This window comes from Callithrix jacchus, chromosome 14 (genome assembly GCF_049354715.1).
Source record: "Callithrix jacchus isolate 240 chromosome 14, calJac240_pri, whole genome shotgun sequence".
NCBI classification, from domain to species: Eukaryota; Metazoa; Chordata; class Mammalia; order Primates; family Cebidae; genus Callithrix; species Callithrix jacchus.
Window position 1 is genome coordinate 76,873,817 of NC_133515.1, and position 24,336 is coordinate 76,898,152.

Consider the following 24,336-nt stretch of genomic DNA (forward strand, 5'->3'; position numbering starts at 1 on the left):
TGGGGCGTCCGGAAAATTCTCCACATTTAAGAGAGAGCCGTAGGAGGGAGAAGAGAGTCTCTCTCTCTGGACGTTGTCAAGCTTGGCCTTATTATTGCAACAGCCATGTTATTCCCCATCCTGAGAAACTGAACACAGACGAAGCAGAGCTGAGAATCCTAAGGAAATAGGATTGGAACTACTGGATTAGGCTAACTTCAAGCTTGCCCTGCCTCGAAATTTCCAGTTATGAGACCCAATTCTGATGACATACACTCTTGGAATCAGTTAACTTTAATTTATAACCCCAGTTCTGAGCATGATCTATTTAATTTTCTTAATTATAGTAAATTTTTTTCTTCCAACTTCTTGTATCATTCTCTTTCCCAATTTTGAAAAAAAAAATGATGCCTCAAGGGACTATCTGAATGAAAAGGATAGGACTCACAGCAACAATTCAGAAATGACTCATTTAAATATGCAGAACTAAGAGAGCCCAACCCAGGCCTTCCAATTTGGTCATAGAATCAGAAGATTTTTCAAGTTGGAAGGAACCATCATGCTCAATAAGTCCTAATCCCATTTTATAGATGAGGAAACTGACTTTCAGAAAGATATGATGAAAGCCCCTGACAGCTGGGCACTCCCCAGGCAGCACCTGCATGAGACTTACCTGGCACACAGTTTGACTCCTCACATATTTCACTGGCACAGGAGGATTTAAGCCAAAATATATCACAATTGGTTCTCTGAACCCTTTGTTTCCTGGTAAATCAAAGCTCCCCATTTGTAGCAAGAACTCAAAGAGCAATGGTCCTATCACCACATTGGAAGTCTAGTCTTTTAGACCTCCCTAGTGATTTCTTTCTAGAAGTCCCTGCAGAGGGGGGGGACTCACAAATAATCCAGATTTCTCTCTGCAGTGCCTTTGCTCTTGGTCTACACCCCCTGTTACCTTCTGCTACTTCAATTATTATTTCTTCTTACTTCTTCACACTCCAGGCTGCTGTCAGACTCCCCCCCAACCTCGTCTCCACTCAGCCTATGAGTCATTGAACAGGTTCCTTTTGGCTGTCCCTAGATTGCCACCTACTCATATTCTTCTCCCTCTCTAGCCTGAAGAAAACTCTTGTTCCACCATGGCTGATTCTCCCAGGACAGCTAGGCCTCTGGTGGGCAATTCGCTGCTCTCTTCCCCAGCAAGCTACTCCCTGGAGCACATGTGCACTGTGGGGAATGGGTTTGTCCAGGCTAGTTCCAACCCAACATCATGCTGTCTGTGGCACCACGTGTCTTCCCAGCATCCAGTCCTGACTCCCAGTCCTCTCTTCTCAGCTGCTGCTTCACATATGATGTTTCTCAGAAACTTCACTTCCAAATTATGGGGTAGGATTTGAGCTGGAATTCTTCATCTATGATGAACTTTTAAAATGGTATTCAAAGCTTTGTGCAAAATAGCATTTTATGGTATGTAAACCTCTAATTTTTATCAGACTGTCAAAGGGTCTGCTAGAGACCATGGGTCTCTAAAGCTCTTAAGTTATAAGTTCTGTGACCCCCTCGATTGCATAATATGATTTTGTGGCAAATTTGCCGAAAGCAGAAGCATTCAGTCACTCTCCCAAACTTCTCTATTACATTCCTAAGTGGGTACAAGAGTGTATGCAAGAATTTTAGCCTTATTCGCACAGAAGATGTTATATTAAGAGAATAAGCAAGGATTCAGCATCCAAAGTTTTATCAGCAATATGTTAGTACTCTACCTACAAGACTGTTCTAACCTCAAGTACTATAAATACTGGGAGATCTTTATTTTCATAGCAGCTAGATCTTGGAAACTGTACTGGTGAAAAAAAAGACGGTGCTTAGAACTCTTGCCTCCCTTTTTAGTTGCTCTTTCTGTTCAGGGAGTGGGATGCGGGAAAGGGAGCCTGGCTTCCTTCTCTGAGTAGCCGGTAGTTCTACAATTGGCCCCTAGACGGCGATCTTGTGTTAGTGAGGGGCACGGTAGCTAAATGAAGTGGGGGCCTGCAGTGGCTGATGGCTGAAACTGTCAACCCATCAAGTGGTAAGAAGTGAATAGAAGTGGTTTTTAACCATAGTTGGAAGATGAAAATGGAAAAGTAACACAAAATCTTCCTATATTTCTTAGAAGGAAATTTGGAAACACTTAGAATTAGTCTGCTTATTGAAAACATGATTTAAGTGTGATGTTTAGAGGAACCTGTCAATTAAATTTTTTAAAATGTATGGTACAATAGCTATAAAGTTTGCCATGTTAACCATTTTGCAAGTGTGCAGTTTTTAAACCAAGTGTACAATCTGTAGCATTAAGTGCATTCACATTGTTGTGCAACCGGTCTCCAGAACCCTTTCCGTCTTGCAAAGCTGGAACTCTGCATCTATTAAACAACAACTCTCCATTCCCTCCTCTTCCAGCACCTGGCAAACAGTATTATACTTTCCGCTTCTATGAATTTGACTGTTCTAGGTGCCTCATAGAAGTGGAAAAAAGTATTTGTCTTTTTGTGACTGGCTTATTTCACTTAGCAGAATATTCTCAAGTGGGACCTGCCAATTTTTCATTTCAAAATTATTTTTTAATTTGTAAAGAAAAACTAGCAATTAATGAGAACTATGTGAGTGGACTATTGTCTCATGCTCACAGCTTCACAGGCAAATGCACTTTTCATTCAAACCACTAAAAGCAAAAACCTCCATCCACAAGACCTACCAGGAGGTCTCGTAAGGCTCTACAAGACTGCCAGGGGCCACACTGGACAGTAGTCGACCCAGAAGATTCATAGGCCAGGAAGCAGAGCATGTCAGTAGGGCACATCCAACCTTCCTCTTCTGCAGGACCTAGTAGCAGATCACAAAGCCATCCACATGCTGGGCAGAAGCTATTCTCTTTGGCCCCCATGTGGACTGAGTTGTGAAGAAATGAGGCTCACATCAGGGGGGTGTGGAAGCTACGCTGTATCACAGGCCCTGTATTTCACAGCAGCTAATGTCATTTGGAGGAACTCCCTGGCCATAACTTTCATGGTCTTCTCAAGGTCATGCCAGTTACAAGGGTCACTGCACATAGGGAAACTCAAAAGATATGACTTCTTCTCTGGTATTTATAGTTGTCCCAATCCAGATATGATTTACCAATCAGGGCCCATCTGTACTTTCCTTTATCAGGTTTCCATGGGAACAGAGCTAGGAAGTTAGCCAGAAATCAAATGCTCACGGAAAAGTGGAAAGGGTTTTGTTAATCCTTTATTCACTGCCCTTCACATGGTTAGATTACAAAGTCTGGCAAAGCATCTAGTTAAATAGAAAGGAGTCAGAATGACAAACTGATATGAAGAACTAAATTACACAATGGTGTTTGTCGTCTCTTATTTGTTACAGCTGCTTTGGTTTTCAAAATGGATGTGACTTTGCACAATGCCTGGCTACTTCCGGGGAAAACCTTCCATTTCAAAACTTCATAAGATAATAAATTATATTTTGGGGGTGGATTTAAATACAATAGAAAGAGGGTTTCTCTCTAAAGTAATTGCTCTAGAAAATAGTAAACAGAGATTAAGAGAGCAAGGAAAAACAAATCTGGGCTCCAGAAGAAAGCCAGTTAAGCAAGTTGATTGCCTGACAGCTGGCAGTTCCAGAACAAGATGAGATATACGGATTTGGGGAGCCCCTTTCTTCCTCTTTGGCTCTCCCTACACCTTCTGCTAAAGTTTGGGATTCTGCAACTAGAGATAGATCTGTTCATTCCACAATGAGATTTAAAATTTAATATACAAATACCTTAAGAGAGACTTATTACATAGTAAGGTATAAAAGTCTAAGAACACAGCATCACAGAATGTTTAAGTAGAAAGAAGTCACGGAGCTCAACTAGCAAGTTCATTATCTTATAATGAAGAAACTGGGTCTCAAAGAGGGTAAGCAGCATTCCCCAAGGCACGCAGACTGGTAGTAATGAAGCTACGGTTAGAACCTCAGATGCATGAGACGCAGCCAATCCAATATTATATTTTTCCTAAGAGGAGGAAGAGGAAGCATGTGGAAAGGGAAGAGAGGAGTGCTGACTTAGGAAGAAGGCAGCAGGACAAGAAGGGCGAAGGCACGAGGGCATTTCTTCCTGGCAGTGGCTGCTTCTTTGTCACAGGTTAACTGTCTTTTTTTTTTTTTAGACAGACTCTTGCTCTGTCACCCAGGCTGGAGTGCAGTGGAGCAATCTTAGCTCACTGCAACCTCTGCCTCTTGGGTACAAACGATCCTCCTGCCTCCCAAGTAGCTGGGACTACAGGCACGCGCCACAACGCCCAGCTAATTTTTTGTATTTTTAGTAGAGATGGGGTTTCACTGTGTTAGCCAGGTTGGTCTCAATCTCCTGACATTGTGATCTGCCCGCCTTGGCCTCCCAAAGTGCTGGGATTACAAGCTTGAGCCACTGTGCCTGGCCCTAACTGCCCTTTATAATGCAAGGTGAGGACTCCACATGGGTAGAAAAGGGTATGGGGCCAGCAATTTGTTAACTCTGATCTTGCTAAAAAGGAGTATCTTTTTAATCTTCAAAAGAGAAAGTAATTTGCTGCATTAATCATTCTTCAGAGGCTTTGGAACTGCACATAGAAAAACTGACTTCCTCAGGATACAAAATCAACGTGCAGAAATCACAAGCATTCCTATACACCAACAATAAACAAGCAGAGAGCCAAATCATGAGTGAACTCTCATTCACAATTGCTGCAAAGAGGATAAAATACCTAGGAATACAACTTACAGGGGCTGAGAAGGACATTTTCAAGAACTACAAACCACTGCTCAAGGAAATAAGAGAGGACACAAACAAATGGAAAACCATTCCATGCTCATGGATAGGAAGAATCACTACCCTGAAAATGGCCATACTGCCCAAAGTAATTTATAGATTCAATGCTATTCTCATCAAACTACCAGTGACTTTCTTTGCAAAATTAGAAAAAAAACTACTTTAAATTTCATATGGAACCAAAAAAAGCCAGTATAGCCAAGACAATCCTAAGCAAAAAGAAGAAAGCTGGAGGCACCATGCTACCTGACTTCAAACTATACTACAAGGCTGCAGTAACCAAAACAGCATGATACTCATACCAAAACAGATATATAGACCAATGAAACAGAACAGACCTGAGAAATAACACCACACATCTACAACCATCTGATATTCAACAAACCTGACACAAACAAGTAATGGGGAATGGCGAAGCGAGCGCACGGGGTCGGCGGCGATGTTGGCTACCCACCCGACCCGTCTTGAAACACAGACCAAGGAGTCTAACACGTGCGCGAGTCGGGGGCTTGCACGAAAGCTGCCGTGGCACAATGAAGGTGAAGACCGGTGCCCTTGCTGGCTGAGGTGGCTATTTAATAAATAGCGCTGGGAAAACTGACTAGCCATATGCAGAAAACAGAAACTGGATCCCTTACACCTTATACAAAAATTAACTCAACATGGATTAAAGTCTTAAATGTAAAACCCAAAACCATAAAAACTCTAGAAGAAAACCTAGGCAATACTATTCAGAACATAGGCATGGGCAAAGACTTCATGACTAGAACACCAAAAGTAATTGCAACAAAAGCCAAAATTGACAAATGGGATCTAATTAAAGAGCTTCTGCACTGCAAAAGAAACTATCATCAGAATGAACAGGCAAACTATAGAATGGAAGAAAATGTTTGCAGTCTATCCATCTGACAAAGAGCTAATATCCAGAATCTACTAAGAACTTAAAACAAATTTACAGGAAAAAAAAAAGCAATCCCATCAAAAAGTGGGCAAAGGATATGAACAGACACTTCTCCAAACAAGACATTTATGTGACCAATAAATGTATGACAAAAAGCTCATCATCATCATCATCATCATCATCACTGGTCATTACAGAAATGCAAATCAAAACCACAATGAGATACTATCTCACTCCAGTTAGAATGGTTATTATTAAAAAGTCAGGAAACAACAGATGTTGACAAGACTGTGGAGAAATAAGAATGTTTTTACACTGTTGGCGGGAGTGTAAATTAGCTCGACCATTGTGGAAGACAGTGTGGTGATTTCTCTAAAATCTAGAACCAGAAATACCATTTGATCCAGCAATCCCATGACTGGTTATATACCTAAAGGATTATAAATAATTCTACTATAAAGATACATGCACATGTATGTTTATTGCAGCACTATTTACAATAGTAAAGACTTAGAACCAACCGAAATGTTCATCAATGATAGATGGATAAAGAAAATGTGGCACATATACACTATGGAATACTATGCAACCATAAAAAAGTATGAGTTCATGTCCATTGCAGGTACATAGATGAAACTAGAAGCCATCATTCTCAGCAAACTAACACAGGAACAGAAAACCAAGCACTGCATGTTCTCACTCATAAGTGAGAGTTGAACAATGAGAACAAATGGACACAGGGAGAGGAACATCATGCACCAGGGCCAGTTGGGTTGGGGAACAAGGGGAGGGAGAGCATTAGGACAAATACCTAATGCATGTGGGGCTTAAAACCTAGATGATGGGCTGATGGGTGCGGCAAACCACCATGGCACATGTATACCTATGCAACAAACCTGCATGTCCTGCGCATATATCCCAGAACTTAAAGTAAAAGAAAAGAAAAGAAAAACTGTGACTTCCCAGCACACAGAGGCCCTGGGTTAGGACCTTCACCCACCTGTCCCCACCCACTGCTCTTTTGTAAGGTCAGCGTTTGTAGGTGGAATGATCTAGGTGTATTGTCCTTATACTGAAGACAGGAATAGCCTTCTATATAATATGCATTAAAGATAAATTAAGACATTTCTGGATCTTCATTTACAATAGAGAAACCACAGTGAGGAAAAATGTAAAAGATGTTTGCAAAGCCACTGACTTTGAGCAATGAGGAGATGAACAAAAGGGCCGTGAGAGGTAGCCAGTCCTTGAGAGAGGGAAGATCCAGTTTGAGAGCTGGAAGAGGAACGTTTGGCCTGATCCAAAGAAGGTTCTATGTGAACAGAGAAGCCAGGCGCCCTCTTGGACTGAGCTCAACAAGAGGATCTGAAGAGGGCCAACGCAAGGACCTCTCTTCTCTAGCTGAAGGAACTGAGAGCAAGAATTGCAATTGCTTCTTGAGGAAGAGCTCTAGGAATGCTAAATCAGAAAAGATACACTGTGCTAGGAAGGGCTTGAATAGAGAAACCATCATCCCAGCTGAGCATGGGCGACCCTCCACTTGCAACCTGCACAAGTCAAAATGGAGTTCCTGCCCAGAGGAACCTTGCACACCAGTGAAGGCCCATGAGGACTGGGGGTGTTATTCTTTGTAACCCTAGTCCTTGGAGGTACTGAGCATAGAGTAAGTTATTCAATTTGGCTGAACAAATACAGCCTATGTGGAATGCTGCCAATGCCTCAATATCAGGAAGCCCATCTTCTCTAACTTTTCCAGGGCATTCGTAACTTGGGACTCATGGCCAATCAACTGAACCCAAATTTTTGGGTCAGGAAATGTGCTTTTCTAGACACTTGAAGAGTTGGGGAAAGTCATAACTATGAAGAGGAAGCATGGGGTCTCTGGAGGTGACGGTGCAGGTGACATAGGAAACGAAGGTGTATCTCTTGCTCGTGTGTGTGTGCGCATTTGTGTCCTCCAGGTCCTCTCTGGGAACCCAGTTAGGTTTGTTTTTTTTTTTTTTTTTGGTGACATCTGGCAGCATTCACTCTGTCTTCTGAGCTAATGCTCAAAAAAGCTAAGGTGACCCAGTGTCACTAAATTGTCACTGGCTGTGTCTAACTCTAAAAAATCTGTGATTAATATGATAGCTGAATGTTGCTTATTAACCAAACACAGCTTATTAATCATTCACAGGTATGTGGTAATGCTTCCAGAGACATGCCCTGGCAGCTAAGAATGTATGGGCTTCTACAAAGAGAATAACAATAGAACGGAGAAGTTCTACCAGACACAAAAGGAAAAGGCAAGGAACAATATAAATGTTTGCCTAACACACTGTTCTGTTTAAACTGCCTTTTAATGCTTAGAAAATAAAAAGGATGACCAGGCATGGTGGCTCATGCCTATAATCCCAGCACTTTTGGGAGGCTGAGGTGGGTGGATCACCTGAGGTCAGGTGTTCAAGACCAGCCTGACCAACTTGGAGAAACCCTGTGTCTACTAAAAATACAAAATTAGCCAGGCGTGGTGGCACATGCCTGTAATCCCAGGTACTTGGGAGGCTGAGGCAAGAGAATTGCTTCAACCCGGGAGGCGGAGGTTGCAGTGAGCTGAGATTGTGCCATTGCACTCCAGCCTGAGCAATAAGAGCAAAACTCCATCAAAAGAAAGAAGGAAGGAAGGAAGGAGGGAGGGAGGGAAGGAGGGGAGGGAGGGAGGGAAGGAGGGGAAGGAGGGAGGGAGGGAGGGAGGGGAGGGAGGGAGGGAGGGAGGGAGGGAGAAAGGAAAAAGAATGCCACTATCCTTTGAGGAAAGGAAGCTGTTTATGTCAGAAGAAATCCAGACCTCTGACAGTGACCAGGGGAGAATAAAAAAGCTGCAGCATCAGGCCGCTGGTACCAGTTTCCTCCCTCAGCTGGGTGCCAACAGCCTAAGGTGCTTGTCTGGCAGGGTCTGTCCTTTTTCGTGTTTTTGGAGCTCATTAGTTTTTGGGTTCAGCTCTCTGGAGGTGGTGTTCTCTCTAAAGTCTACAGAATGTAGGCACCACTTGGGAGCCCTTCTGCCAAAGGCAATACAAGCAGAGCTGGAGGTCAGCAAACCATGGTGCTCCTACCCTCTCCAATCTTACCCCAGGAAGTGACTGTGGAGACCAAAGGCAGGGTCCCTGGTGGTCCTATCCAAGCTGAGCTGGGAGTGAACATCTGCTGGAATCCCTTGGTGGAAGGCTGGGGGTGCTGTACCAAGACATTGTCTTTCCAGAAATCTGTTGTGCAGAGACAGAAGATTCGAGAGCTCAGCAAGGCAAAGAGGCTCCTAGCTGGGAAAGAAGAAGTACTCAGGAGCTTTGACACACACATTTACATGCACACACACATACACACCCATGTATTTATACCGTGTATGAATGTACAGATGATCCCTGACTCACGATGGTTTGACTTTACAATGTCTCGACTGTATGATGGCACAAAGGCAATATGAATTCGTAGAAACCATACCTCAAGGAGCCATACAACCATTTAGTGTTCACTTTCGGTATAGTATTCATTAAATTACATAAGATGACTTTGCTCAACTGTAGGCTAATGTAAGTGTTTCGAACATGGTTAAGTAGGCGAGGCTAAGCTATGATGTTCAGTAGGTCAGGTGTATAAAGTGCATTTTTGACGTACGATATTTTCAACTTACAATGGGTTTGTAGGAAAAAAACCCCATTAACAGTTGAGGAGCATCTGTTTGTGAAGAAATAATCAGTCATGGAACAACTCATCTGACTAAATTTTCTTATGTTTTATTTCTCAGATTATAGTAGAAACATGATTACTGTAGAAAAAATAATCAGGAAATGCAGAAAAGTACAAAGAAAAAAGTAATCCCATCACAGAGAGAAACATTTAACATTTTGCATCTGGCACTCTGGTCTTTGAACTTGGCAGACTGAGTGTTCTTTATTTTGTTTTCAGTAGGAATCACACTCAATATACTGTTTTATTTATGCTAACAATGCACTACTAACCTATTTTAAGTTCCGAAGATATGCTGAACATTTCCCCACGTTTCTGCTTTTTTTTTTTCCTGAGAGGGAGTTTCACTCTTGTTGCCCAGGCTGGAGTGCAATGGCGTGATCTCAGCCCACCGCAACCTCCACCTCCCGGGTTGAAGCGATTCTCCTGCCTCAGCCTCCTGAGTAGCTGGGATTACAGGCATGCGCCACCATGCCTGGCTAATTTTGTATTTTTAGTATAGAGACAGGATTTCTCCATCTTGGTCAGGCTGGTCTTGAACTCCGGACCTCAGGAGATCTTCCCTCCTTGGCCTTCCAAAGTGCTGAGATTACAGGTGTGACCTACTATGCCTGGGCCTTTTTTTTTTTTTTTTTTTTTTAAATTCAGCATCTTGCTCTGTCACCCAGGCTGGAGTGCAATGGCCCAATCTTGGCTCACTGCAACCTCCACCTCCCAGGTTCAAGCAATTCTCTTGCCTCAGCCTCCAGAATAGCTGAAATTACAGGCTCCTGCCACCACACCCATTTAATTTTTGTGTTTTTAGTAGAGATTCTCGTCTCCAACTCCTGACCTCAGGTGATCTGCCCACCTTTCAGCAGATCGGAAAAGTGCTGGGATTACAGACGGGAGCCACCGCACCTGGCCGTTTCCTGGATTTTTACTGTTGATATAGTATTCCATGTTTGGATATGCCCAACCAGACACTTTAACTACAATCAAGATAAATTCATTTACTCAGAACTTCGGTTCATGGTGTAAAAAAATGCCTGGATCTCTATTTGGGCCCTACAATGCGAAAAGTCCCACCACACTGGGACGGTATTTTACTGGAGAATGGGGCAGGCCCAGAACAGGGCTGCCTGTGTTCTATCTCTCCTGTATTTCTGGGAAGAGAGGCCCTTTTCTCCTCTCCTCCTCCTCTGGATGGATTTCTTTTCTGAGATGGAGTTTCGCTCTTGTCGCCCAGGTTGGAGTTTAGTAGCGCGATCTAGACTCACTGCAACCTGTCTCCCAGGTTCAAGCAATTCTCCTGCCTCAGCCTCCCAAGTAGCTGAGATTACATGCATGTGCCACCAAGCCTGGCTAATTTTGTATTTTTAGTAGAGACGGGGTTTCTCCACGTTGGTCAGGCTGGTCTCAAACTCCTGACCTCAGGTGATCTGCCTGCCTTGGGCTCCCAAAGTGTTGCGATTACAGGCGTGAGCCACCTCACCCCGTGGATTGGATTTGTTTTCTAATCTCTCTGAGTTCGTTTGTGGTTTGTTGTTTGCCAGAAATCCCCATGCCTGCTGTTGTGTCATTCTGAAGTAGCTTTGTTGTCTGGTTTAAACCCAGGGTTCGTCACCTGGCGCCAAGGAAATTTAGGACAGGGACATGCAGAGATTGTTTAGCGGCAGAGGTTTAACAAACAGAAGAAAGAGAAAGGAGAACAGCAAGCTCTCTTCTAGTGAAAGAGGGGTTTCTGAAAGGGGAGGACTGGCCCCGGGAGTTTACCAGATTTTAAGCAGGCTTGAGGAGGCGTGTCTGATTTATATAGGGCCCGCAGATTGGTTAGGTCATGTGTGATGTTTACATAGCTGGGGGAAGACTGGCCACCCCACCCTAATCTTATGTAATGGGTTTTCCACATGACCACGGCCATCTTGTCTGCTCCTTACTGAACCCATGGCTGGCAAACAGAAAGGGAAGATGGGCGGGGCATGGTGGCTCACGCCTGTAATCCCAAAATTTTGGAAGGCCAAGGTGAGCGGATCCCCTGAGGTCACCAGTTTGAGACCAACCTGATCAACATGGAGAAACCCCGTCTCTACTAAAAATGCAAAATTAGCCAGGCTTGGTGGCACATGCCTGTAATCTCAGCTACTCTGGAAGCTGAGGCAGGAGAATCGCTTGAACCCGGGAGGCGGAGGTTGCAGTGAGCTCAGATGACGCCATTGTATGCCAGCCTGGGTGACAGAGTGAGACTCTGTCTCAAACAAAACGAAACATAACAACAACAACAACAACAAAGAGATGGAGCTGCCATTTTGAACATACCTAGCCCCAGGTAGTATTCGTCTGCCGGCATCTACGTCTGCAGCTTGATTTCACAGGCTGCTCTTCGTTAGAAAGGAAAACTATTTGGGGCTGTTTTTTATTAAAAGGAAAACCTTACCCAGGACTTCTGTACCCTCACTATCTACCTAAGTAATTTATTTTTAACTCCTATATCAATTCCTGCCTGGTTTAGAAAATCTTAATAAAGAGGAGGAGGTAGAGTGAACTTCAGCCCTTAGGAAAACACAGACACCTCTTTCTGGAGTGCCTGAAGTCAGCCTCCAAGAACTCCCTGTGTATGAGAGGCCGCCCTCACGCTTCCTGAGTTAGTGGCAGAGGAAAGCCGCCGTAAAAGTGGGGTCCTGTAGTGTGAGTGGGGACCTTTAACTCACCCTCCTCCCAACTGCTCCCATTTATAACCATCTGGGCTGTGAGGAGGTAATTTTCTAGCCCTTCAACTGTGTGACCACACACATTCTTTAAAGAGATGTTTACTAGCTTCACAGGATTAAAAACAAATTCTCCTTTAAAAAGTTCAAAAAAAAAAATACTCTGCTTTCTCTGTGTTCTCTCTTCTGGCTCTTCCTAAGGAAGGTATTTGTGGCCTCTCTGAACCGTGACTCAGATTTTCACTTGGGTTTCGACTTTTCTCTTTTCCCTACAACTTCCTGTTGCTGCTGTGAAATGCTGTTGCCTGAGAGGGCTTTTCTCGCCCCCCCCCCCCCCCCCCCCCCCCCGCGCCATTTAACTTCAAGGTGATTTATGGGTCCGTGTCTGGAGCCCTGTCTCAGTAGAGATAAGGAAAGAAAGATGGCCAAGACCTTCACAGCTTCCTCATTCTCCTGACCTTAAAGTCCACCTCACACAGAGGTTCTCGAGGGGTGGGAGAGCCACTTATGGATGAAGGAGGTCCCCAGTCCTGACAGTGCCAACTGAGGATTGTACATATTTTAGGCAGAAAAGCACAGGACCCTTCTTTTTTAGAATTCCACTCTGATTTTTCTTCTTATTTTTTCCCTGTGACACTGACCCCAATAAAGCTAGGGAAAGAGAAAATGTGATAATTCCAGCCTGGGGAAGCTGAAAGGACAGGATAGCAACAAATAACAGATAAGGATGAATAACAATGTATTGATAGTCTTTACAGTTAGCAAAGCGTTTGCATATCCATTATCTCATTAGCTCCTCATTGCTGCCTGCAGGGAAATGTACCACAGACATTATGCTTATCCTGGTCTGCATACAAGGAGCTTCAGGTCTGCAAGGGATGCCTTTGTGTGTCATCCAGACCCCTCGTTAGGGAGGGGAAACTCACTCCCCAGCTGTCTGGTGCCCGCCGCAGACAACCACAACTGAGTCCCTCACTGGGAATTCCCTCCACTGGAAGAAGCTGCCTTACCCAAGATTATCTCCCCCTGGGCCCTGCTTTGATCCAGACAACTCTGTGGGGCCATCCCAGATGCAGAAAACCCTGCTGGATCAGCTGAGAACCCTGTAGCAACTGCATCAGAGGGCAGCTTTTCTCCCTGCACGATTCTACTTTCCTCCCTCGCTCCGTCTGGGGGTTGCTTTTGCGAGCTCTCCCCGTTAATCTTCTTGCATGCAAGTCCCCATCAGAAAGTCTTTTCCAGGGAACCCTACTGTATTGGCCCGTTCAGGCTACCATAGCAAAGTACAACAGACTGGTGGCTTAAATGATATAAGTTCATTTTCTCACAATTCTGGAAGCCGGAAGTCAGAGATCACAATGTCCTCTGGGACTCTCTCCTTGGCTGTTTTCTTTGTGTCTTCACATGGTCTTTGCTCTGTGCACATCTATCTTCCTCAATCTTCTTATAAGAATATCAGTCATATTAGATTAGAGCCCTCCCTAATAACCTCATTTTAACTTAATTACCTCTTTAAAGACTCCATATCTAAATACAGTTACTTTCTGAGGTATCTGGGGTTCAACTTAGGAGTTTTGGGTGGTCACAGCTTAGCCCATGGTCCCTACCTAATACGTTAAAGAGATTGAATGACCTGCCCAAAATAAAGCATTGTCCCCTTATTTAACAAGTTATAAAATATCTTACAGCCAAAGGGGTCTCCCTGATCTTCTGCCACTTTACCTTATGTAATGGAATGGGCAGGTATCACTGCCAGAAATCAAGAATTAGGATGCAGAGTTTCGGTGCTCTGTTTGCTACTCCGTGGTCTACCACAGTTGGGAATCTAACTCATTCTATTCTGCTAAACCATTGCCAGCACTCACAAACACACACTGTAGTGGACAGTTTAGTAATATTATTGTTAACTGATGTTATTAAAGATCACAAAATGACAAAATTAAGGACACACACAAAAAAATCACCCGGAGTATACTCTTGGTGAAGCAATAATACAGGGTACAAAAGAATAACAGAATACACATGTCTGGGTCTCTGGGATAGACTAGATCCTAAATATTTTAACCAATCAGAAAAATACAGAGCTGTATGGTCCCAAGTGGGGAATATTTCATACAATGGTGATCTGACAAGCTTCAAACATTTTTTCATTTGTAATGATGTGATTGTTAAACACTAGCTACACATTGCTGGATATTTGATTTCCTTGTCTCCTGACAAATCCACATGGATGAAAAGCTAGCTGGAGGAGACTGGGGAAAGAAAGAATCTTATTTTAATTTGAAAGTAGTTTTGCCTTGAAAACAGTATGCTGTAAACTTAAGTTTAGATTCTCCACTCTTTCCTCCTGTGTGCTATGCAAGTGCTTTCATTTCATTGGGCCTTATTTTTTTCTTATCTATAAAATGGAGATAACAACTTTTTTGGTTGTAGAATTATTGTGAAGATTAAACAGATTTATTTTTTAAATGTAAAGCACTCTGCACAGTGCTGGTGTATAGCAGGAACTCCATAAGTGTTAGTTTTCTGGCTGATTAAGAGGAAACCTCTCCTGCTAATCAATGCATTGCTACGACTACCAACAAAATGGGAGAAAGACCTTCAATAGCACCCCCAAATCTACTCCTTATGCATAGGGGAGGTGGATATTCTCTTTCAGCTTCAGGATTGCTGGAGGAGGCCTCCACATCGCCGCACTGAGCCCTGCAGTAACCCTGCTAGCTGATCTGTCAGGGTCTTCAGGACATTGGCAGTTCTAAAGGGTTAATGCATGCAATGGATAAGGAGAATAAACCAAACTGGGGTGGGGGAGAGCACACTACACAGATGGGTCTTTTTTTTTTTAACTTTTATTTTTGGTTCAGGAGTATATGTGCAAGTTTGTTACATGGGTAAACTTGTGTCATGGGGGTTTGCTGTACAGATTATTTCATCACCCAAGTACTAAGCCTAGTACCCAAGTTACATCTTCTGATCCTCACCTTTCTCCTACCCTTCACCCTCAAATAGGCCCCAATGTCTGTTGCTCCCCTCTTTGTGTCCATGTGTTCTCATCATTTAGCTCCCACTTATAAGTGAGAACATGAGGTATTTGATTTTCGCTCCTGAGTTAGTTTACTAAGGATACTAGCCATCAGCTCCATTCTTATTTCTGCAAAGCACATGATCTGGTTCTTTTTTAAGGCAGCATAGTATTCCACAATATATATGTATCACATTTTCTTAATTTGATCTGCCACTCATGGGCATTTAGGTTGATTCCATGTCTTTGCTATTATGAATAGTTCTGTAATAAACATGTGTGCCTGTGTCTTTATAATAGAAGAATTTATATTCCTTTGGGTATATACCCAGTAATGGGATTGCTGGGTCAAATGGCAGTTTTGTTTTTAGCTCTTTAAGGAATTGCCATACTACTTTCCGCAATGGTTGAACTAATTTACACTCCCACTAACAGTGTATAAGCATTCCCTTTTCTCCACAAACACACCAGCATCTGTTATTTTTTGACTTTGTAATAGTTGCAATTCTGACTGGTGTGAGATGGTATCTCACTGTGGTTTTGATATGTATTTCTCTAATGATCAGTGATACTGAGTTTTTCTCATCTGCTTGTTGGCCACATGTATGTCTTCTTTTGAAAAGTGTGTTCTCATATCCTTTGCCCACTTTTTAATGGGGTTGTTTGTCGTTTTCTTGTAAATTTAGGTTCCTTATAGATGCTGGATATTAGAACTTTGTCAGATGTATAGTTTTCAAATATTTTCTTCCATTCTGTAGGTCATTGGTTTTTTTGTTTGTTTGTTTGTTTGTTTGTTTGAGATGGAGTTTCGCTGTTGTTACCCAGGCTGGAGTGCAATGGCATGATCTGGGCTCACCGCAACCACCGCCTCCTGGGTTCAAGCAATTCTCTTGCCTCAGCCTCCCGAGTAGCTGGGACTACAGGTGCGCACCACCATGCCCAGCTAATTTTTGTATTTTTAGTAGAGACGGGGTTTCACCTTGTTGACCAGGATGGTCTAGATCTCTTGACCTCGTGATCCACCTGCCTTGGCCTCCCAAAGTGCTGGGATTATAGGCGTGAGGCACTGTGCCTGGCCAGGTCATTGTTAACTCTGTTGATAGTTTCTCTTGCTGTGAAGAAGCTCTTAAGTTTAATTAGAGCCTAGCTGATAAACAACTTCAGCAAAGTTTCATGATACAAAATCAATGCATAAAAATTACTGGTATTTCTATACATCAACAACAGCCAGGCTGAGAGCCAAATCAGGAATGCAATTCCATTCACAATTGCCACAAGAAGAATAAAACACCCGGGAATACAGCTAAACAGGGAGGTGAAAGATCTCTACAATGAGAATTATAAAACACTTCTCAAAGGAATCGGATATGACACAAACAAATGGAAAAACATTCCATGCTCATGGATAGGGAGAATCAATATCATTAAAATGGCCATACTGTCCAAAGCAATTTACAGATTCAGTGCTATTCCTATCAAACCATCAGTGATATTCTTCACAGAACTAGAAAGAAAAACTATTTTAAAATTCATATGGAATCAAAAAAGAGCCCAAATAGCCAAGGCAATCATTTGCAAAAAGAACAAAGCTGGAGGCATCATGTCAAACTATACTGCAGGGCTACCGTAATCACAACTGCATGGTACCTGTACAAAAAGAGATACATAGACCAATGGAACAGAATAGAGAGCCCAGAAATAAGCCTGCACACCTGCAATCAGCTGATCTTCAACAGAACTGACAAAAACAAGCAATGGGAAAAGGACACCTTATTCAATAAATGGTGCTGGGACAACTAGCTAGCCATATGTAGAAGATTGTATATACGCCAAATACAAAAATCAATCCAAGATGAATTAAAGACTTAAGTATAAAACTGAAAATTATAAAAACCCTGGAAGACAACCTAAGCAATACCATTCTGGACATAGGAACTGGCAAAGATTTCATGACAAAGACACCAAAAGCAATAATAACAAAAGCAAAAACTAACAAATGGGATCTAATTAAATTTTTTTCTCAGTTTATTCTGTTTTCAAATACTTATTATAGAACATGTTGCCCAATTCAAAAAGATACATAGAAGCAGATGAGAGGATTTGACACTTTGGTGAACATCCTTCCATGGCTTTGTGCTAAAATACATAAGTAAATGACTTTTAAAAAAGGGTTTTACGCTATGTGCTGGTTTGAAAACTGCATTCTTTTTCACTCAATACGTCATCATGCTTATTCATCATATCAGTGAATATAGACAGTCTTTAATAGCTGCCAAATATCCCATTGTATGTTTCAGAATTTATCCAATCCCATATTGCTGAATATTTAGATACTTTCCATTTATTTGCTATCAATTATAATAAAATATTTTGTTAAACAACTTTGTATGTACATTTTCTCAAACTTGTCCAATTGTCTTTAGGATAAGTTTTTAGACTAGGATTGCTTGATCAAGGGACATTGCCTTTATAAAAGTGGTTAACAATTTAGGTTCCCACCTCAAGTGTTAGGGAAATTCCAAATTCCAGCTGTCTCAATTCAAGTTCATGATGACAAAACTCAAATGGAATCTGAACACTGCAACCATATTATACATCTCTACATGATTTGCTTTCCTACTCTTTTAAGATAATTCTAAATCTTTTCATTTTGCCTTAACCCCCTGCACCTCTTTCCCCTCTTATATGCTCAGCTGATGTCCTGGTTTCATACCTGAAAAAAAAAAAAGGCATAGAGCACACCACCATTATCTGTCCACCCCCAAGCAACACACCCCTCCCACCCCCACATACACACATGTTGGAACCCATTTTTCTCTACCTTCCTCCTTCACTGTGGCGGAGTCTACATGGCTGGCACCGTTCAGCATCTTACTTGAACCACATTTACCCAACAACTCAAGGACTTCTCTCCTTCTCAGGAACTGACCCATAAGATCAATACCAAAACTTGATAAAGATAGCCTGAAAAGAAAAACAGATGTAGATCAATGTCATATCACTCATCCATTCTTTCAATACACATTTATCGAACACCTACTACATGCCAGGCACTAAGGGAAGAGAATGGTGAATAAGGTAAACTAGGTCTTTATCCAGGAAGAATTTATAATCTAGTGGTAGAAACAGATATAAACTCACCAAAAACAAGATAAGCAGATTGCTTGTGATGGATGCCAGAGAGACTGACTGGATAACAGCAATGGGCTGAATTCTAGACCTGCCCTAGAAAGGAAGGTCAGGGAATGATGCTCCAAGAGGAGACAGATGAAGAAAGCAGTCATTTGAAAGTTCTTCAGGGAAGAACATTCCAGGCAAAAAAAAAAAAAAAAAAAAAAAAAAAGGCAAGCCCAGAAATCACTCTGACATTGGAGGCACAGCCAGGAGACCAGGGTGGCTGGAGAGCAGTGCATGCAAAAGGCAGGAAGGGTATAGATTGTGTGTGCAACAGGAGGGGGGCCGGAGTTTATTGCAAATTAATTGAGAACACGTTAAAGATTTTCAAGCAACATGCTTGAAATTTCATTTTAAAAAGATCTCTTGAGCTAACCTGTGGAGATTGAACTTTACGTAAACCCAAACAACTAGCTAGTGAATAGCCTCACTTTTTATATATTAAATCACATAAAACCCCAATAATGCAATGATGGTTTAAAAAAGACCCACCCCAAAGGTACATATCATACAGTGTAAAACCCCACATTCAAAGCAGAGGTGAATTACTTGTCAGGATCCCTTAGTGCTGAAACTGCATGTGAAACTTTCTTTCTTTTTCCTTCCTTCCTTCCTTGCTTGCCTCCTTCTTTTCTTCCTTCCTTCCCCTCCTCTTTCTTTTCTCTTTCTTTCTTTCTTTCTTTCTTTCTTTCTTTCTTTCTTTCTTTCTTTCTTTCCTCTCTTTCTCTCTTTCTTTTTCTTTTTAAATATTTGGCTTTATTAAAGTTTTTTTAAGGAAAAGAAAAAAACCAGATTTGTGATTCTAAAAAAATTTTTGGCATAGATTCTAAACAAACACACTAAAGCCATATTCTTTAATCTTCTTAGATTCATAAATGAGCTATTTCCTTACTTAAGTACAATTAGGAATGGCTTATTTTCCCAATTTTAAGTGAGTTTGCTGCTGTGATAGGTCATGAATCATACCATCTTGCTTTTCCTCCGTAATTTGCTAAAAGTGTCTGAAATCGAAGACCACCACAACGAATTAACGTATAATTCAATCAGAGTTAAAAGAATATTACCCAACTCAGCACTGTTGGTTTCCAGCAAGCATATGGTGATAAATTAGGAAACCTTTTGTATATTTAAGATTGTCCTCTCAAAACATTTGGACGTCTGTGTAACACTGCCTTTAGGATTAAAAGATGGGGAGGGGGTCTGGAGTTGTTTACAGATATTTTAACACACACTTGAACTAAATACATAGAAAAATAAATGTTTTTACACATGTATAAATTATTCCACCCCCCTAGAGTCATTGCTTTTAGGTAGATACAGGAGATGGATCTTTTGCATGTAAACACAGTTGGTTTCCTTGTACAAAAGGCTCTCTGGTTTTTTCTTTGTTTCCACTTCAGACTTTGTGGGGGCCACTGTGTGGACATCTTGAATCATGCATTTCCTAAGCTAATTATTCCAGCGAACTAAGCCTGCTGGGCATTAAGGCTGTGGTTGGTGCAATTCCTACTCTGAGATCAACGTTCTCTCCTGTTTCATTATGTTTAAGATCACTAAGGAAAGATTTTAAATCCAAAGCAGTGCCTTCAGTGCCCTGGGAATTCAGATAAGGCACTGCTTCTCCTGGTATCACATACATTTTAGCATTACTGCGAATTGTTTTGTGGAATTCTGTAAACCAGGCTAATTTCTAAAAATGTTAATAAAACAGATATTTACCTAATGGCATTTTTAGAGCAGAGGTGAAGGGATGCTTACACACAGGGTGTCCCAATCAGTGTAGAAATTGTTGCAGGAGATTATAAGGTCACACATCACATACCTTCCGGGAATTCCTGGCGCCTTTCCTTCCTCCTCCCACATAACTCTTCCCAGCACAAAATTTCCCTTTCTCAGATCAGAAAGGAAAAGTACACACCCTTTTTGCTTCCTACCCTGCTCCTGCCTTTTCCGCAAAGTTGTTCTTGTTGCACTTTCATTTCTCTGTTCTGGTCCATCGATCCTAAAGGCTTTGGAGTCCTGCCCACTCAAACCAGGTACACCCTCTTGGGAGGTTCAGAAGTTTTCTCTCTTCGTCAATGACCAGCTTCAAGCTACCACTTCTTTTCTCACTTTCCTTTTTTGAAAACCAGCTTTACTGTGTTCATGATCATTTCCGAGATGACTTATTAAAAAAAACATCCTTCCCCGTGCTTCCTTTTTTTTTTTTTTTTTTTTCAAGCCTGCCTTCCAGCTGGCTAGCAGGAGAAAGGTCCCTGTTGAGCTGGGACCTCAGATTTTATTCATTTCCCCTCCATTACAGGAACGCTGCTCCCACAATTGTCACTGGTAGTAGAAATTCTGCTTTTCTCAATCAAGCCTATTTTGCTCATCTGTCTTCTTTAGCCTCTCTCCTCACTCCCTGGGAATGTTGTATATTTGTCATACTTACCCCAATTATTAAACAAAAAGGACACTTAACTACCATCGATTGAATTCCCAACATAAGTGTCCTTTCCTCCCCAAGAGTAACCTCAAATTATCCTCTTAGGCTTAGTGATCCCAGAAGAATGAAACATTCTTAACTATTGGCAGCGACATGCAAACAACCACACACATCCTTCCTCAAATACTCTGGTGAGATGATTCCTATTCTTAAAAAAAGGCACTTGCAAATATACAGTTATTAGGATTTTGTCTTTTATGTCTTTTCATAGTTACATCTTCACTAAGATAGCAGCTTTTCAATGAATTTGATCCTTTCCTGAAGTAATCATTCAAAATGTCTCTAATCACCACCCTTACTAGGTTTCCTTTAGGGATGGGGGTTAGCGCTGCTCATCTCAGATTGTGAATGTCTATCCTAAACCCATGCAGCATTATTGTGATGAAATCCACAGGGTTCAAAAGTTAATTCTTCCATGAATGTATACCAGGTGCTGGGGAAGGCTGGGAAGGAGAGGCTGGGTGGTACAGGTGATGGAGATCCTGAGGGTCTAGTTGAGCAAAGACATACTGAATACAAAACCAAAAATAACAACATGAAGTCAATGGAATAATAGTGTGAAGTCCTCAAGGGAGCCCAGAAGAGAACACAGTCCCATAATGGAAAGAGGAGGGTAAGAGGAAGGGAGTTTCACAGCAGACAACGAGAAGGGGCATTTTTGGCTGAGGAAACAGCCTTGAAATGTAGGCTGTACTTACTTAGAGACCATTCAGCAGTCTGGCAGAGCTAGATGGGAAATTTGGTAATTCTATGGGGAAGGAGACAGACACAGAACCTCCACCCCAAATCTTACCATCTCAGGGCCTAGAATCCTTCTTTGTTTCATGTCAGTTAGGCCAATAAAAGTACTTTTAAAGAAAAATTTTAAGATTTGCACGGCTAGTGAAATCTTTGGGATTGTAGGAAGAAATCACAGTAATAATAATAATATAATAATAATATAATATAAATAATATATTAATAAACAATAAATAATAATATAATATTATATATAATATAATAATAATGTAACTATTATTATTATTTTGTCAAACTCCAAGTGATTTAAGACATACAGAGTATTTTATAGCTGAAGGAACTTTAAAGACCATTTCATCCAGCCTACTTATTTTATAAATGAGGAAATTGAGGCCCAGAGAAAAGTTCCTTGCTGCAAATCCACTGCTAGCTAGGAACAGAGCCAGGCTGGAGCACAGATCTCTTACTCCCTAAGCCAGGTCACTTGCCATGAAAATGTGTCAATCTGTGCACCACCCCCCTTCCCCACCATCGACTTGTCCTATTTCTCAGAGAAGAAAAAACAATGGTTAGAGTTTAAGAGGTTTGCCTGAAGTCACCCAGCTCCTGGTGGCTCAGATGGGACTCAAACCCTGGACGGAGCCAACATTCTCCTGTAAACATTCTTACTAAAACTAAACCCATTCACGAGGGATGGAGCATGAGACAGAAGAGTGAGTGTGGTGATTAGAGCCCCCCAACCCACGTATCTCCAGTCATGACCTAGGTAAGAAATACAGGGGCTGAAAGGGATCCGCTTTGCCTCAGCTGCTACCAGCCTAACCACGCACAGCTAAGCCCCAAGCAAGGAGTTCTCTTTCTTCACTAAGGGCTTAGCTGCAATGTGGTTTAAATTAGACATTTCTTGCCTGAGTAGAACAAATCACTTAGGTTATATGCTGACAAAAAAGGAACAGTCTGCATGCTTGGAAAGCTTAGGGGGAATTAAATTATGTGCTGTCACTTCAGAGTTGTTCCTCTGTCCTGTACACCACTACCTCTCAATTGCCTGCGGGAGCCGCAGAGCCTTGCGTGCAAGCGGTGCCATAACCCAGGGCTTAACATAAACTTCGGGCTCTCAGGTCATTGGGAAATAACAGGTATATCCGGTTGGGCCTTTTGTGCTTGTCTGCACGCAAATTAAAAGCTCGTGCGAAGCTGAACTCCCTGGAGCCTCTGGTTACAGAGAAGGGAGGATGCCTTGGAATGGAATTCTCACACAATTGCCCTGTTTGTTTTTCCAGGGAATTGGGTGATAGTGTGTGTTTGTAAGAAGTTTACACCTCTGGGAGGCTGAGCTCAGAAGGGGTGGGATGTGGAGGTGGCCCTGTGCCAGGTGATCCTCTAGGGAGCAGGGCTCCAAAGGACCCCACGTGGGTCCAAACTTTGAAGGGATGGTAGTGCTTACAGGGCAGAGAGTGGAGGGTTTTTTTTCGGGGGTGGGGGTTGAAGATCTCAAACTTTCTTGCTGGCAGCAACAATGCCAAGTGCAGAGCTAGGTGGGGAGGGGTGCAGGAGAGGATCTGAAAGCTTGGGGGCCGTGTACTGAGACTGTCACCTCAGCTCCCCACCTCCCTAAGTTTTGTGATGTCCCCAGTACAAGTCAGTCCTGAATCCTCCAGATGCCTGATGGGATTAGGAATGGAGTGTCCACTCTGTCTTCATCTTTCTTTCCATGGGACACAGTAGTATTCCCTTTGCTGTGACTTCAGCTTCCCCTGCATAAGTAGGAGAAATCTACGCCTGTTGCACTCCAATGGTGAGATTTCCTCTGGCAGGAGTTTGCCTAGCTGGTGCGGCTGGGAAGCGGAAGAGAGTTTTTGCAGCCTGGTGGAAGTGAATTCAAATTTCGGCTCAACAGACGTAGTGTGTGTGACCTTGATTGATAACTGCAACTCTTCCTGCCTTGCTTTATTTGTCTGTAAAAAAGGGATTAGGGTAACGGTTATCTCAAAGGGTTGGTTGTGTGGGATTAGTGAAATGATTTCTGTGAAGTGCTTGGCACGCTGCCTGGCTCAAAATTCTCCATATAAAGCAGTTTTTACATTATCAGCAGTATATTATTATTGTTACCATCGGTTTAATTGGCAGAACTGCCATCCAAAAAATTCAGACTGTGGCTCAATCTTGGGCTTTGATTTCAGGTTGTAGCTCAGATGCCCTCCTGGCTTCACACCTGAGCAGGACCCATATGCTTATTCCACTGAGCTGGGCCCTCCCAGCTTCCTGACCAGGCATCATCTGGTCTCCTGGCAGCAGGGATGTGGGCATCATTCCGTCTGTCTCTTCTTCCTCCTGCTTCCTGGGGCCAAAGTACATCATCTGGGCAGGTGGCTGTCATGGGGAGATGACATCTTTCTAGCCAGACACCTGGTGGTGGCAGCTCTGCAACAGCTTAGAGGGCTGCAGCGGAGTTCCGGTGTGCCCACAGTGGTCTCAAGGAGGCTATTCGCTTTAAATTGGTAACTGGGACATTATTTTTCTGAAACCTACCCCACCCTCACCAACTTCCTATGCCAAGACAATAGCCCATTTAGATTTTTCTTGAATGAAGAGACATTCACAAAATAAATAAATAAATAATCACACTCTTAAGCTTAAACAATGGTTCTCAAAGTGTGGTCCAGGGACCCCGTGGAGAGTGGCCCCTGAGACCCTTTCCAGGAAATTCACATTACAGCCGTGGGAATAAAATACTCTTTGCCTTTCTAACTCTTATTCGCTTACAAGTTTACCAGGGGTCTCTCTGCAGAA

General features: G+C 42.4%; 1 long non-coding RNA gene across 1 annotated transcript in view; it reads right to left on the bottom strand.

The window, feature by feature from the left end:
• The window catches only part of LOC128929643 (uncharacterized), a 99,969-nt gene that overhangs the window by 62,165 nt on the left and 13,468 nt on the right, over positions 1-24,336 (bottom strand). Inside the window, exon 2 of the long non-coding RNA XR_013526661.1 lies at positions 17,968-18,110. This is a non-coding gene — a long non-coding RNA (uncharacterized LOC128929643). The remainder of the gene's footprint in view (positions 1-17,967; positions 18,111-24,336) is intronic.